This window comes from Pollicipes pollicipes, unplaced genomic scaffold, assembly GCF_011947565.3.
Source record: "Pollicipes pollicipes isolate AB1234 unplaced genomic scaffold, Ppol_2.1 Scaffold_7261;HRSCAF=8764_pilon_pilon_pilon, whole genome shotgun sequence".
In the NCBI taxonomy this organism is placed as follows: Eukaryota; Metazoa; Arthropoda; class Thecostraca; order Pollicipedomorpha; family Pollicipedidae; genus Pollicipes; species Pollicipes pollicipes.
In genome coordinates, this window is record NW_023597054.1 from 63,434,390 (window position 1) to 63,447,642 (window position 13,253).

At 48.6% G+C, this 13,253-nt stretch overlaps 1 protein-coding gene across 2 annotated transcripts in view; it reads left to right on the forward strand.

Moving 5' to 3' along the window:
- The first annotated feature begins 1,431 nt into the window (after positions 1-1,431).
- LOC119113026 (aminopeptidase N) overlaps positions 1,432-13,253 on the forward strand; it is a 51,019-nt gene continuing 39,197 nt past the window's right edge. Inside the window, exon 1 of one of the 2 annotated variants that reach the window (XM_037237342.1) lies at positions 1,432-1,505. The gene's annotated coding sequence lies outside the window, so the exon portion shown is untranslated. Of the gene's footprint in view, positions 1,506-12,843; positions 13,004-13,253 lie in introns of those variants that run through there. The other variant, XM_037237343.1, reaches the window with a different exon arrangement.

The following is a 13,253-nucleotide window of genomic DNA, read 5'->3' on the forward strand; positions in this document are numbered from 1 at the left end:
CTTTAGTTTCTGAGCTACGCGCAGACAAAAATGGGAAAAAGTATATCGGGGAGAGCATTTCAAAATTACCTTGGCATTCATAACGGCACAATAACGCCATTTAAATCCTGTCATTCCATAAGCCATACGGCGACCACGGCCAATACAAATATAAAGGTCGCGGCGTTCATACCTGGCGTTCGTGAGCGCCCACGTAAAACGGCCGTCACTTGACCCTCAATCAATGCTGTGCAAGGTACGATGACGTAATCAAACCACAACGCATTGAAGAGCATATTTGCTCAACGGTGAATTGTGTTGTGTAGAGCAATCTATTCCACTTAAAAAGTAAACCAAAGGTTATAAGTGAGCTTCTCTCATCATATCTGGTGTTTGCTTCAATATCTTGAAATGTGAAACATTCCCTTCAAAGGGACCGTTCCACATTCACATTGTGCTTCGAGCTAAGATAGGCATTTTCAGGATCATCCCCTGTAGTTCACAGCCAGGCCCTTCTGAGGACTGTAAATTCTCCTGTATCCAAGCTTGACGCATGCGAACTTGTGCAGCATTTTTCTCGCCGCCTATTTGAAGTCACCCACACATGTAGTTCATCATAGAAACGCCACGCAAGTAGCCCAAACCCACTGGCTTTATCGTGTCCACGGTCGCCAAGAAAAACATGGCCACTAAAATATTCATGTTTGCAGTGATTCAGCGCGATGTGTCACAATGATAAAGGGCAGCTGGTAAACAGCTGCTACTTATGAGCGACATGAGGCTGATAATAGAATATCTTAGGAATAGGTAAGCTGAAATGCAAATGCGTATAAAGCATGGCATGGTGGAAAAATAGCAGAGTTAAGAGCATAGTTTGCAATTTAGAGAAGTCTTAAAATCATACCAACCGCTACAAGCGAGTTTTTTCCAGAAAAAATAATGCTTGCCTCAATATTTTCACATGTGGAGCAGTCCCTTTAATCCGAGTTGTTATTAGAGTCTGGTACCCAGTCCACCACGACGCAATCAGTGGCCACAAGGATTTCGCTGAAAACTGGCTTTGGACTAAAAAGCACAACATTCGTCTTACCAAAATATGCCTGACCTACCTCTGTCTCACCTGCTCCTGCCCCACATCTGCCTGATCCGCCTCTGTCTGACCCATCACCTCCTGACCCACATCTGCCTTACCACCCCCTGCCCGCACAACTCACCCCTGTTTGATCCACATCTGTCTGAGAGCCCAGCCTGACCCACCTCTGTCAGATTCTTATCTGTCTGACCAACCTTCGGCTGGCCACCACCACGCCAGACCCACCTCTGCCCGACGGACGTGCGAGCGGGACGGCGTTGCCGGCGGCGGCCGGCCGGCATGCGAGGCGTCCCTGCGCGCGGGCCGGCGGCGGCGCGGCGCCGGTCGGCACCAAGGGTCGGCGCCGCGCGCGGCCAGAGCGCTGCCGCGTGCCCCGCAGCCAGCACCGTGTCCTGCGCGCGGCCCGGCCGCCGTCAGCGTGGTTCCGAGGGAGGTGAGCATGACGGCAGAGGCCGGCACCGGAGAGAGGCTGGAGCGTGGGCTGGCAGCGACGGCCGGACGCTCGGGATAAGGCGGGCGTCTTAGAGCGGTCACAGATGACGCCGCCTGTGTGTGTGTGTGTGTGTGTGTGTGTGTGTGTGTGTGTGTGTGTGTGGTGTGTGTGTGTGTGTGTGTGTGTGTGTGTGTGTGTGTGTGTGTGTGTGTGTGTGTGTGTTACGAAGGAGTTATGGGTATTTGTGTTGGGTCGGGTGGGAACGCGCGGCGTGGGTGGCGGCCGCTGGTGTCCGGCTGACTAGCTGCCAGCTGGGGCCGGCAGCGTGGTCGGTGTGTTCATCGTGCCTTCACGCCGAAACTAATTTTGTTCCATTTCAGAGTGTGAAAAGCTATGCCGGGTATATCGGTTCCCCACAACCCTGATATAGTTGGTTCCCACTAAGGGAACAGTTTCACAAAATGAGTCCGGGGGGCCTGGACATTGCGAAACCAGCCAACCTAATGTATGTCCTCAGCAGATTTCTCCCGAGATTTGGCCCATTCTTATTCCAAAGTTGGGTGGGGGGGCTGGACCCCAAATTGGGGGGGGGGAGGGGAGGGGGGAGTCTGGAGCGCCCTCCAACTGAAAAGGAAATATAACCCCTGGTCCCCATAAATTTGGGTTGTGTGTTCCTCACGTTCCCAGTTTGTCTGGTCCCCTTAATCCTGATGTATATGTTTCCTACAAACAGTTATCGTCGAAATGCGTAGAAGCAGGGCGGCGTAAGAGTTTTTTTTGACGACAAGTTTTTCTGCTGTTTGGTTGTCATACCAGTTTCCTATTTGCGGTATTGCTTTGGAACTAAAAAGGTAAGTTGAATTTGGGCGCTGTACAAAAGCAATAGTCAGTCGAAGAAATATTGGCATTCTTAAGTGCACGTTAATGGGTACATTTCTGTAACATGTTTTCGGCACCATCAATCTACTCCATGTTATATTCCTTCAGCACCTATGGGTGCCCACCGAAATTCCGGGTATGATCTACAACATGCTTCACGCTACACTCAACCTGCTATTACATCATTTCAAATCGGAGAACTAAAAAACTTGACACCTACTGTTGAATCCTACATTGTCCGGTTTTTTAGCTAGTCAAATTTAGGCCCATGGCTTATCATGACCGCGGCGAATGCAGCGAACACGTTCTGTGATACGTGCCCCAGCATGCGCCGCCAAACAAGCAGATTGCTCCTTTTGGCTTTTCATTGAATACCGCTCCCCATCCGTTGTTTATTTGATGCCACCAACCGCTTTCTTCCTTCTCTTTACCTCATTCTACTTGCACCGACTTTATGGTCCGAATAACGTGTCTTTTTTGTCGGAGGAGTTTCTGCTCCCTCCAGGATAGTGAGTTTCCTAGGTCTCGAGAAAAAATCACAAGTCGGGGAAAATTGCCAGTCGAAACACTTGTACTCGACCTAACTATAGGTGCTATATAGGTGCTATGTAACTATAGGTGCTAACTATAGGTGGTAACTAACGTGCTTTACAAAACGTGATATCTTGTCCTTCATAAAGTTGTGCGAGAAAAATGGGATCGTCTGAAAAATGGGATCGTCTGTGCGGCACTTCTACATGGTAACGGGACTGAGGTGTTCCGTGAGCTTACTGCTACGTCCACATCCACAAAATAATCCGAACCGGCGACCATTGCATTCCTACATATCTAAGAACTTATAGGTCAAATAAAATGCTGCTAGTTGTGTGGTCTAACAAATACCGCCCAGCCAGACTAAAAGGAATCGACTTAATGCTTGTCAGGAATCATAAATGCGAAGCTATAAAACCTTATCCCGCCGCCAAATGCCAGAACATCGCGCCACGCAAATACATTGGTGTGACCACTTATGACGCCGAGGTGGGGTTATTGCCACCAATGTGTATCATATCACGGTCCCATAAAACACATGAGCGATACCTTATTAAGCCTACGTGGCGCATGCCGTATGACTGATCCAATTTCCCTTCTACTCTCGCGAGTCGCTTGGTTGTGCTGAAGGGTACGTAAGACTTTTCTCCACATGGAATGCGATGTTTGCTATTATTCAAGACACTAGAAACAATGCATAAGTGCGTTAGATCTGCTCCAGTGATCGTTGCCTGAATTATGCTATTGAAGAGAGCATGCCACCTTTTGTACTTCGCACTTATGTCAGGTCAGACGCGTGCGATTCAATCAGTAAACCAGTTTTCTCGAAATCGCTCTCAGAGGCTCATAATTATGATTTGAAGTGGCCATTCCTGCGGGAGGAATCTCATTGGACTCCCTGCTCACCACTATATAAGAAATACGTTTCATTTGTCTTGCTTTTTCCAACTTGTGTGTTCTGTAGTGTTAACAACATATCAAGTTGTCAAAATGTCTGTATAATTGATGCTACGAAAGCTGGAAACGCTCGGTTCGGATTAAAAGATAACCGAACATGAGGCTATTAGCCGCAAACTCAACTAAACATGGTACTTTGACTTTGATTTCTCCCCGTTGGTTTTAGGGTAGAAATCAATGGGCTTCTCGGTAACAGGGCATTACCACCCGCTGGGCCAATTACAGTCTTTCATTCGCGCCAGCAGAGGCGCCAAAGCGGTTGTCATGACGACGGTGTCCCCGACTACAGGAAGAAGCGTAGGGTTGTTACCAAGCTTAAATAGCGTTATTTGGATTCGAAAATAACCGAAATTGATACCGTCATTTGTCTTGACCGTGCTCCAGTGACGCTATCCAGTGCTATCATTACACGCAATTGGTTCTGAGGTGTCACTAGAGCATGATTTTGGAATATGCCCTAAAGGAGGGACACTCCCTTTGATTTATCCGATTTAGCGTTGTTCTATTTGGACATTCTTTGACAGTTTATGAGACGGGATATACGAGGCAATTTGTGTCCACAGACAAGAAAAGGTGAAAGCAAAGGCTCTTGGTTTGGACGGGAAAGGCAACTAGGTTTGTTCTAATCGGAACTATGTTAGCAAGCACGTAAGCGTTTTCAGGAATACTTTCTCCTGCAAGGCCAATAGCAAGATTTCGCAAACTCGTCAGCACTCGGATACTAGCTCACAAGGGGCCACAATTAGTCTACAGAGCGTGCTTCGTTCTGCACCGTCGTGCTAGTTGTTACATGAAAGAAAGCCGTTGCTTTGACAATGCCTACTGGTCAGCAATTTGGAGGCTGAGATGAACAAGTCTGTGGCAGCCTCGAAATGTTGCATCCTTTGCTGTTGCACCCAATATCTTCCAATATGGGGTACTCCCTTAAATCGGTTTCATTTTAACCCGGTCTTGCAGACAACCTTGTGTAAGCTTATCCGAAACGAATGCGGTCAGGTTAGGTTGCCAGACATGCAGCTTCCGTAAATTCCAGATCTAGTTTCCTGTCGTCACATATATTTACGAGTTCATCTCCAATAACCTGTGTTGACCTTCTTCGAGCTCCCCGCGTGGTCTTTCAAAGGTTTGATACAAAATGAGGCTAATACAGAATTATTCTGTCACTCAGTACATGCCTGTTTCGGATTTGGCATGGCAAACCACAAACCTTGGTTCATGCACAAAGCGTAAATCCTTCTCCAACCCTGGTGACCAGCACAAGGTTCAGAGTTTGCGACGGACATGCCCATAGAGCTGCGTGCCGCACGAATCATCGGGTATCGCGTCTTGCGTCGGATTCCAGAAATTTCTGGAAACGGCGCCCTAAACGGAAGTCACAACGGGGGCATCATAACAACGGACGGAGGGAAAGGTTTTGGAAAGCATTACGTTATGATCAGGTGAAGTAGCAAACCAGGCCAAACAAAATTTCAGACAACTTGGAAACTTAAAGCCGATGCCGTAGTATCCTGCCATATCAAGTAATACGCCCTGTATTGGTTTCGCACCTCTAGCTTAATGAGGGGCCAAACGGGCGTTCCTTTTGGGGGCAGGGGAGGGGCGTGAGGGATAACATAGCGTTTCCAGGGGCGGAGAAGGGGGGGGGGGGAGGGGAGCGGGGCGAGGAAATTTCACCCAACGTAACCAGTGGTGCGTGACGAAGGAGGGAGTGTAGACAATCGGTCAAAATGCATTACGTTATATATGAATTGCTCCGTTTCACAAAACGGCGGAACGAGTACCGACAGCCTATCCAGGTATTTGGGGCCTTAAAATCAGAAATACAAAGCAGATCGTATCGGACAACTGGCGCATCCGGGGTGCGTTTTGCCATCTCAAAATATTCATTGACTTCAAGTGTGAAATCGGTAGCTTAAAACCTCGACAACCCCCCAAAAATGCTTACAAATAAATCACGGCTTTCTCCATGAAAAATCAAGCTGTGTAATGTGGTTTTTAATTCTATGGATGATGTAATCTTTCATGCAAATTGTATGTGACAACGAGATGTGAAAACAGTCCTAGGGTCACAGAGTTGCCACTTCTGTTCAACGGCGGCTGCTTTTTTGCTCAGATGTCTTGAACTTTGAAGGTCACGGCAAAAAGGCCAGCGAGTTAAACTTGCAAAACTTTGGAGATACTTAAGAGGCGGTATATCTTACATGAAGCACGATGCATGACTGACCGTCACGGTGCACATTTTCTGGGTTTTGCCCAAAGTATAGACGCAACTGTTTCCAAATGGCTGCGCACCGTCCAGCCCGCCTCGCCCCGCTAGGGATCCAGCCCGCAAAATCCCACTGTGCTGCAGTGCTGACCCGGCATGAACTCACAAGTGATGAGCTAATCGCAATGTGCCTTTTGACGTTTCTCCTTAGGTTTGGACCGTCAGTTAAAGCGCATATGACATGTCATTTCGGTGTCCTCTAATCTGCAGTGTTGTTTGGATAACACCAGTGATGTTGTTTGGGCAGCGTGTTTAAAGTACCTGTATTATGGATTTTGTATTTTACCAAAAGTAGATGTTGAGCACAGGGATACCAGTTTTCGAACATAAAGGAGCAGGAAGAAGATGTGATATCAAATGACCTATTACCCAAATGTACCAAAGCTTTAAGCCTTGCACCTCACCTCAGCAAACCACAGGCCATGTGTTCTAAAACTCAATGCATCAACGGATGTTATTGCACGGACAGATCAAACAATGCTGAGTGGTTGAAGTCATGGGAAGTCTACCAGCTCATTGCACTGCACATTGGCACAAACACCTTTCGAATGCGCCACAATCGCCACAAAGCCTGACGTGATATTAAAAACAAACACTTGCTCTTACATGGTGTTTGCTGTCGTGGAAGTGGAAGTGGAACAAGTGGAAACATCGCTCAAAAAGATGGAATAAAAATAACATTAAAGCTTGAAATAATTCATATTTCTCTCTTACTTCTATCCGTGTTTTGTCCCACAAACAAACGCTGTGCCCTTTGTCATGCTGCGTACAGGCAAGGATAGCAATAATAATTTGTACAGAAATATTCGGCTTTCAAGGGACAGCACTCAAATTTACCACTGCCACAAAAACCGTGAAATTTTGTTAAATGTTGTAACAAAATTTCTACAAGACAATGTTTAGAAAGTCATGTCCAGGTCCTCTGTCCACATTTCACAGAACCTGCTGACTGCAACTCCTGATCTATATTGAATGTTTGCTTGATGTCATATGTTGAACTGAATTTTTTGCAGACCTGTGCTTATACCAAGATATTGGAAAAGACAGAAAAGAGAACAGGGCAAATTTATTACCCAGACCTATATGTTGGAAACTAATTACAATTTCAGAAAGGGTGAGACGTATAATACACACGAGCCACTGCTCTTCCGGGCAAAAATTGTATTTGATACATGGGCGAATGCGCGCTGTATTAGCAAGTGTGCGAGGGATAAGATAATAAAAACCACACGGTTTCCCTTTCATTTCATTGATAGGTGGTGTTGAACATAAGGCATGGATTGTGTGTACACTAAGAAAAGATAAGTACACCTTACCCTCATAAAGCGACCAATCGCAGTTTGTAGCTATGCTTATAAAAGTGACCTTCTTCACTACTCAATAAAATCAGCTCAAGCCTTGAAAGTCTGGATGCTTAGGTGTAACTTTTTTATCTATTTTTGTTTTGTTTTATCTAAAGGAAGCAAGCCACTTCCTTGCACTGCTTACTTATTGTTTGATCATACGCGTCCGATTTTATCGATAAAACAAGCTTTCTCGAACTCCCACTAAGCAGGCTAAGACCTCCATTTGCTCTAGCCGCTCCGGGAGATGGAGATGGGAGAATTTTATTGAGAGTCACTGTCCACCATTATGCAATTTTTTTTCTTGATTTCCATTCTTTTTTCTAAAGTGTGTATTTTGTAATGCTTGCAGTACACTTGTTCGTCCAAATGATTGTGTAATAAACGCTACGAAAGCTTGAAACACTATTTAGGGCAAAATATATACAAACGTGAGGCTTTTATCACGCGAATTCAAAGAAACGTTGTGCTCTGACTTCGAGTTCTACCCCATAACATTCTGCACAGGAGCTCGTTTCGAAATATACTTCGGCTGTGAGAGACGGATTATCACATTGTCTATTACAGTAACGCACTGGTTCAAATTTCAACCAATGCGCTTTCCAGTAAATGACCTTCGTTGCCCTCTGTTCCAATCAAAAGCTTTCACTTGTGATGTCAGTCATAATAGCAGAGGTGGCATTTTCGAACCCGCAGGCCCGCAATGTGCGGGTTACCACAACTCAAAAATGGCACCTCTAGTCCACGACGGCTGAGGACGGCCCTGATCAGATTTTGCCGTTGTCATGACGGAGGCAGTCGCAACAACTGTAGTTGTTACGGACTAGGGCTTCCTTTCTGGGGCTACCTAGAAAGGAAGGAGTGGAGGACTGTGACAAAATGTTGGGAGCATAATTTGGACGAACAAAATCAACTTAATCTCCACATTATGTACAGATCGTGCTGCAGAGGCTCCTCTCAGTACTATTATTAGAACTAACTTATTTTAACCAGAGTATGTTTCTAAGAATATGCCCTCAGAACGCTCCCTTAAGCGTGTTTGATTTGTGCAACCTGGTTTATGGGTGTGCCTTGTCTGCCATATGTTTTCTGTCACTGGGGCTGTTGGTAGAAAATCAAAATATGGTTTGTCCATAGTTGCATTACGTTTTGTGGCACACTTGGAGTTGGCTCAGTTTAAAGTCTTACGCAATAGCTGAACATGCATCATTTTGCTTATCACAATTTTTGACCAGCAAACGCCCACCAAGTTTGGCCCACAACCCGGCCAAAAGGCCGAGGTTTCTTGTGGGTCAGATATTTGCGGGTTGGCGGGTTGACAGGCTAGGTCTATAGTCCGAATTGTTGGCGGTTTAGTCCAAACTGTTGAAAGGTCATGTCTCCAGCCCGAACTGTTGGCGGGTTGAAAGGTCGCGTTTCTAGTCCGAGCTGTTGGCGGGTTGAAAGGTCATGTCTCCAGTCCGAACTGTTTGGTTGCATGGGTTGCAGGTATCAGCGCCCGCGCTAAGCAATAATTGTTGCATGAGCCCTGACTCCGCGGAAGCAGCGCCCGCGCGAAGCTGTACTTGTTGCATGAGCCCTGACTCCGCGGAATCAGCGCCCGCGCTAAGCGGTGCCTGTTGCACGAGCCCTAACTCCAACATCTGATCCGTGAGATTCCAGGCCAACGGAATACTTTTTGTCACAACAGCTGAACGTGCAGCAATGCTCGGTGCGGCCCGCCCGGCCCTCTGACGTCACCTGACCTTTAGCGCAGTCAGTGCCGCCGGCTGCAGGCCGTTCCAGTCAGGTGCCAATCGCCAGCACGACGGGTGGGTGAATCGGAACGCAGGCGCCCAGACCAACTAACCTGTCAGGACGGACACTCCGACTGTTCTTTAACCACGTATAGCCGCCGCCGTGCTGGATGTTTCCAAAATACTTTTGCTTTTCAGGTACAAAAGTGAAGCTCATAAAATATTGCTCGTTTACACCGTAACTATCAACATTTTGGAAACACTATTCCAGTGCTTAACACAATCCTGGTCGTGGACTGAAAAAATGTCGCAGCTAGTGGAATTCCTGTTGAAAACGACTGAAAGGTACTCATCACAGTACGCTGATGGCGTGACCCTTCGCCCATAAACGACATGTTAATGAAGTAATTTTTGAAAGTTAAGCGTTTGGTTGATATTTTCAGATATCGGGCAGAAAATTTAGACTTATATAACGATTACAGAAGACAAATCTTCCTAGAACCGTCGTTCTGGCAGCAAACCGGACGTTACGTTTTTTTTTTCGAAACGATGTATGCAAACCCGTGGCTTGCGTTCCGCCGCAGTGTACATAAAGATATTCAAGGATGTGGGTTCCAGGTAAAATGCTTACTTTCCGACCCCGCGTGCCGTACTGTCGCCTGCCATTTGTCTCATGACTAAAAAGGTGCTGCTCCTCAAACAGCTTTTCCCCACGCTGTCTGACATACAACAGCATGGATACGTGTGTTGAAACACTGGTCGCATCTTAAGCGACGTAGTTTAGAATTCTTCGATCTAATGGTGACATGGGCTGACACCCTCGCCGGACCTACATGATGCTCAGGATAGCGCATTGCTGGCCTTGATGCCTTAATTCCTTCTTGACCCATTTACTTGAGCCGGACTTTGAGACTGGATGAGTGGCTGCCAACACCAAATACCTGCTTCTTTAAGAATGGGGCCGACAAAAGTGCTGCTGTCATTGGGCACTACGACGGATGTAGATGTTGAGGCTATTTGGCGTTGCCTGCCTCTCATCTTGGCCGGAAAAGCGGTCACAACGCTTTTCGGTCACAACACGGGGAACCTGTGATCAGGGATCTTAAGGGGGAAACAGACCCCGTACCCCTGGCTTCCCAACTACTCAGCTTAGACACTTCACGACCGCCTCCTCTCGACCAGCTCACAAAAGTGGTGTATGTGTGTTTCCGGCGAAACGAAGAACTTTTTATTCTGAAAAGCAAGCTATAGCCCTAGCAAATCAACACATTAAGCTAATGATACTTTGGCGCCTTGTCGTCGGCTATAACGCCTTGGGCAAAGTCGCCGCCATGATGGAAGTACCAGTATTACATAAGCCTCCCATAGGGCCTCAGGCGAAAATGTGTTGGAATACTATGGGCCTAAAGACAAAATTCATGGTGAAGAAATACGAAAAGAGAAAACGTGTTGACTTTCTAGGTACTGGGCTCGGAAAGTATTTCTTGGTGGACCCAATCCTTTCGAGATCCTCACAATGTACTTGTTTGACAATTAGCTACCTGACCCTGTGAGGGTTGTTGTTTTATGGTCAGTTAACAGAAGCCAAATTTACCGGCACGTGTACAAGAAGACTAGGAGTGAAAGAGGACACTGTGGGTGGTTCGGGTCAAATCATGGGCACATATAACGGAATGGGCGACGTTCTGGACTGGGCGCAGATTTTGGGGAGAAATTACAGGCATGGACGCGGGTATGGAGCAAGACGTTTTCGAAATGTCTGGCAGATGCCTTTAGAAACACTACGTCTCATTACTCTTTTCTTTTGGCCATGTGAGCTTCATTCACACCGCTTTTGTGGTTGCCTGTGCAACAGAGTAAGTATTGGTGTACACTTAGCTGAAGCTCTTCCATGATTAAGAAGTGAAACGCTGGCAAAATGTGAATCGGTGACTAACTGGTAGATACAGCTGTTTACCAATGAACAGCGGACTGGTATGGGCAGAGTCCGATGGTAGCGGGTGGATAAGGTAAAGGAAATTTTATCCGTGAAGGCCTCTTATGCATGCATCGAAGTTTCTTTGCGAACTATCATGCGAACCCCCAAGGCTATCGCAAAACGGCCACCCTGGAGAACCTGCTGACTAATGCGTTTGTCTTGTCTTATGTCATGCTTATTTGTACCGTTCATTGTCATCACCACAGAAGCGATGTTTACTTCAGGAAGCTTTGCTTTGCTTAAAGCATGCTTGAGGAAGACTTGTGACACTAGTTTGCAGAAGCATTGCTTGCTTCGCCGTTGGTCTGAGGTAACGCCGAGGATGTGTGGAAGTGTTTACAACTGTCCGCCGGCTTCAGGAATCCTCCTGATCTGCTGAGCAATTTCATGTTTAATTTGTGTCTCGTGCGGTCTTCCGAATGTAACTAGCCTGCACGTGCAACCCCATTGATCCTTGGAACCATATTGCACGCCAGAGATACATCCTCGACGCGTCAGTCACGAGTCACCAGCAATCAAAAACAATCTCCCAGCCCATCTGCTCATGTGACGAACACGTGCCATCTACCTGATGCTTTGGACCTCGGCTTTGATCGTGCTAGTTACGCAGCTGGGAGAAGTGGACAGGCCCGGATTGGGTTGCGATGGAATGAGGAAGTAATCTGCAGGCAAATTAGGCTGCATGTGCACACTTTGGCTCGAATTGGGCATCCACCATTCTAATCAGCGACCATGCCCGCGGACCAATCGCCACCATCCATCTTCCCAGCCCAGAAAGGAAAGAAGCCCGTGATCCAGAGCCAGCAGAGCATCGAGACCGGCGTGGCACCCCAGCCATCCCCAGACTATCCAGCCGGACCCGCCGTTCACCGGCCCCAGACGCCACGCACACCTGCGTCCAGTCCTGGTCTTGACAGCAGCGCCCGCCACGTCACGCACCCGACTGCAGAGACGCGTGCGATCAAAGTCGTACCAGCTGTAGCTACTCAAGCATGCTGCGGGCCGGGTTTCGACCTTGATCCTCACTGCAGACCACACGGAGTTTTGCTATTTCCAGTCCCAGACGCCCGCCAACTCAATGGCGCGGCACTAACCATGCCGTGCGCTTGATGAGGTCTCTCTGGGCGTCTGCCGTACCGCTTTGGCGCAGGCACGGAGGTGCTTGACATGGTCTGGATGTGCGCCGCTTCGTCCCGGCACAGCTAAGGAGGCACTTGTGCCGGTCTGGGCGTGTGCCGCGCCACCCCGGCACAGGTACAGAGGCGCTTGACACGGTCTGGACGCGTGCCACGCCGTTCCGGTACAGGCACGGAGGCGCTTGCACGGTCTGGATGTGTGGCATGTCGGCCCGGCACAGGTACGGAGGCACTTGACACGGTTTGGGCGGGCGCTGTATCCTCTCGGCACAGGTACGGAGACACTTGACACGATCTGGCGGGTGCCGCGCCGCCCCGACCGCCGCCGCCGCCGCTGCCGCCTGACCCTGACCGCCATGCGGGGTGCTGTCCGGCCGGCCCCGGCCACGCCACGCGCCGGTTGCATGCAGCCCGCGACTGGCGCGGGATGCCGGGGTGCCGGCCGCAGGCGACGGTGCCGGCCGGCCAGGTGCGCAGACCGCCGCGGCCGCAGACAGGCGCTGGCGGCCGGCGGTGCAGCACGAGCTGCGATCCAGCACCCGACACAGCCTCACACGACAGCGGCGCGAGAGAGGGACGAGCAGCAGCGCCACCATACCGGTGTGAGGGCAGCCGCGTAAGGCGCCTGCACGGCGAGGACTGCAACACACGAGAGCGCCCTGAGGGCCGCAGGTAGGACTCACACTGCTGTAGTGGCCGGCAAGCGACGTGCTTTTACGAGCGGCTTGACTTGTGCACCAAAGGGGTTAGGTTTCTGCCATGCCTTTTCACGACGTCTGGACATAGCTGCAGAACTGCTCGGGTAATTGTCATAAATGGTATAGAACGTCTCATTGATGTTCAACCCACATTGAATTGTCTAGGTTCAGGTAAAAGTGGTTCATTTACCGAGAAGTCAAAAAATTCGAGGCAAAATTCGCTG